The following is a 3,945-nucleotide window of genomic DNA, read 5'->3' as shown; positions in this document are numbered from 1 at the left end:
TTGGGGTTTCCTAGGAGCAGAAGATAGGTAGTATGGCATCCAGCATAGGGAACTAATACTTCCTGCTCCTTATTGCATGTTTGAATTTTCTTTTTAACAAAGTCTCCATAGCTTTAAACTATTTTAATTGATCTTAAAATAAATCATTTTGTGAAATACTTTTTGTTTAGTAAATCCTAACTTTATAAATGTTTTAAATTTTACATACCGGGTAGCCAATTCAAGAGGACTTTGAGTATCAATCACCTTGAAAGAGCCCAAATCACTAACCCAACCCCCAACAGGAAAAGACCCTATCCTATATTCATGCCTGCTTGCTATGTGACTCGTTTCCCCATTTGGTACTGGATTTAATCAATTTTACCCAAGCAATGGTGCTTGTAATCTCATTGGTTGACCACAGCTTTGTCCCACCTCATGCCCACCTATGTGAGTTCCCTTGTTCTCCACCTTAGACAGGCCCCACCACATGGTTTTCCTCTAGAAAAGTCCCTGGAAGAGATAGCTTCCAGGGGGCCACCTACTCAGGGTCCCCCTTCTGTCCCACTCTCGGACAGAAACTTTCTTTCCCCAATAAATATATTCTGCTGATAAAAAAGAGGTCTTTGAAATGATCCCGTAACCAGTACTGTGCGACCAAAATAATCAGCCTCCAAGATGTAAGTGTGAGCTTGGAATCAGTTACATCAGAAACCCAGATCCCCAAGTCCACCATAGCCAAAGTAAATTAGAATTATTTCTATAAATGTTAATAGTTGTTGATAATCCATTTGTCCAATTCAGTGCCTCTTAAACTTGGATGTGCATTAGACTCGCCTGGGTGGACATGCTGGGCATGATTACAGTGCTTAGCCATGTTAAGAACCTTTGGGGAACATCCCATATCCAAGGCATCGCACATACTTACAGCAAATAAATGCTAGGCTCAATCAATCATTTCTGTAAAATGCCATTTGTTTCCTAAATAATTCATTGTCAGAATAAAATTTGTATGTCTTAAATTGACATGGTATGATATTGTCTCCTAGTATTAGAAACTTTAAAAAGTATATTTCCATTTTCTATTGACTTTATATTACTTCTTCCTTGTCTTTTGCATAAACACACACACACACACAAATACACATATGAAAAAATATATATATAACCTGACATAAGATTGATACTGTTTTGTAGAAATCTTCAATGACCTTTTAAATGGGTTCATCTAATATATCTTACATAGTCTTGCATAACTCCCATTTTGAGAGCTCTTTAGTCTTTATCCAGGACTGTAAAGCAACTCTTCTTACCCCATGGATTATGCTCTTTGTTATTTTTTTTTCTTTTTTTCTTTTTTTGCGGTACCAGGGATTGAACTCAGGACCCTGAGCTTGCCAGACAGGCACTTATTCTTGCTACCTATCTCAGTACATAATGTACTCTACTGAGTACTCTACTGAGCTATCTCCCTAGCCCTGTTATTTCCTATATGCTACGTCTGGAGTTATTAGAATATTTGGAATTTGTATGACTGGAAAACATTTTACTTTTAGTTTTCAGAGGTATGTTTGCTAAGCATAAAATTCAATGAGGACAGATCTTTTTTTTCTTTCAGTCCTTTGAATTAATTAGTCTAACTTCTTACACACTTGCGCTTTTTTATTCTAATATGGAATAAGATGCTATTTAATTTTGTTCTTCCATAGCTAATATTTTTTATGTATATGCTTTAATGATTTTTTTCTTTACAATTAGTTTTGGACAATTTCATTTATGGGTATCTTGGTATAATTTCATTCAAATTTTTTGTGCAAAAGGTTAATTTTTCTTGGAAATGTGGTGCTATAATTTAAACTAAATTCAGAAATTTTAAATCTTTAAACTTTTATTGCCTACTCATTTCAACTCTGAGAATTTTATTTATATGAATATAAGTTTCTTGAATTTGGCACAGAATGAACTATTATATGACTGATCTTTAAACTCTTTCTTCTTCATTTTTATTTTGGACAATTTTGATTATTATAGTCATTTAAGTTTATAAATAATTTATTTATAATGTGCCATATATTATTAATCTCATGCTATGTATTCATTTAAGAAATATTGCTCTAAAATTCACTCTGTCTACATCTTATATCTTTCACATTTCAATATTAGTCTACAATTTTTAATATGCTGCATAATTATTGATTTTCAATAAAGTTAATGAGAAAAATTTTTTAAAATGTCTTGAACTGTGAGCTTCTGCTTGCTTGTTTGTTTTTACCTTAGTTGTTTACATGGTTGCATCTTCTTTGCTATCTTGATGTATGATCACCTGCCTTATATTATGCAAACTATGAGACCTAGGGTACAAATTATCCCTACATCCCTAGAATACCTACTGCTGGGTTGTGTGGCATGCCATGCAAAAGTCAAGTACAGATTTTGTTTGGTGAGGTTGGATCTTTTTCCGTAAAAAGAAAAAATACTGCACAGTCCAGTAAAAAGCGTATAAAACATTTTTCCTTACAGTTTGCCTTACCTAACCCACACTCAGCAGCTCTGCTGCCCAGTAAATTGGCTTGGTTTGCATCTGCATGGAGTTGGTTCCAAGATTCCCTGGAACCTTGCTCCACCTGCCTGTTACCCTGTACTGCCTCTTCCCAGCCCACTCTCCATGCCCTGCTAGCCTGGTTTGACACCTGCTGCCCGTTACTGTGGTCTTGGGGCCTGGCTTCTGCCTTCTTGTGTGGGCGTGTCAGCAACTGATCCAGACCTGCCTGCCTCTGAGGGCATCTTGGGACTGCCTCACTCTACCTCTTGAATCCAATTAGTTTTGATGGAATCTCTTAGAAAATATGCTAAACCCATTCTATCTACTTAAAACCGTAAGCATAGTGGGATTAAAAGAGAAAAAAGTTTTCCTAAAACCAGAAGAATGTTGACTATTGTGTTTATTTTTATTCTATCAAGTGGCTTATGAAATATGGCACACTTCAACAAATGCTCCCAAATTTCTATATTTTGAAGGAACGTGTTCATATTGAGGGAAGTGTGTGTGTGTGTGTGTGTGTGTGCGCGCGCGCGCGAGCGCACGGAAGAGTACAAGCTATCAGCGTACCTACGTGCTGATTTCTGTGAAAAATGGAATTTGTCAAAGAGACTAAAAACTGATTATAGTTGAACTATCTTTAATAAATTGTCCTCCTCTATAAAATTTCATTTTTTCACCTGCAGTTGCTTAAATTCTTTTTGAATATTTTCAAAATATTAAAAACATTGATTTCATTCAGGGTCACTGGTCATCTTGAACAAATGACATCTTACCATGTACCAGTTTTCCCACTTCTCCAACATTCATTTATATTTGATCCAGAGTTGTTTGTTTACTCTCTGATTGAAGACATATTTACTTTAGCATGTGAGTATTGGTAGGAAAATGTATTATCATAAAGAAACATTATTTTACTTCTGCTAAAGTGAACTCTCAATTGAACATATTTGAGTTTCATTTGTAAGAAATTATGCTAAAAGAATCTGTATAAAATCATTAAAAATTTTTTGATTCCTTGCTAACAAGAAACAAGAAAATGAAGACTAGTAAATGGAAAATGCCAACAGATGAACATATGTAAATACCATCAGGTAGGTACTAGGGAAGATATTAGTTAAGGGGAGAAATACATCAGCCAGTTCATAGCATTGGGAATGTTTTAGACAGCAAAAGAACATTAGAATTTGATCTTAAATAGGACTCTATACCCACTGACCAACCTTCACATTCCAGAAGATACTTGGCTTCTATATGGAAAAGAAAAAGAGATGAAATGTGGGGGAAAGGCATTTTTTAAAATACGAACTAAATACAGTGGCAATGAAGCCTACTAAAAGGAGGGGTAGAATCATCAGAGCTCAGGGACAGGAGCATCAATCTGGGGAAAATGTACAGAAAGCTGTAAGACAACACAAGATATATAT

This window comes from Octodon degus, unplaced genomic scaffold (assembly GCF_000260255.1).
Source record: "Octodon degus isolate 3935 unplaced genomic scaffold, OctDeg1.0 scaffold00004, whole genome shotgun sequence".
NCBI lineage: Eukaryota > Metazoa > Chordata > Mammalia > Rodentia > Octodontidae > Octodon > Octodon degus.
Note: the sequence above shows the minus strand (reverse complement) of the source record.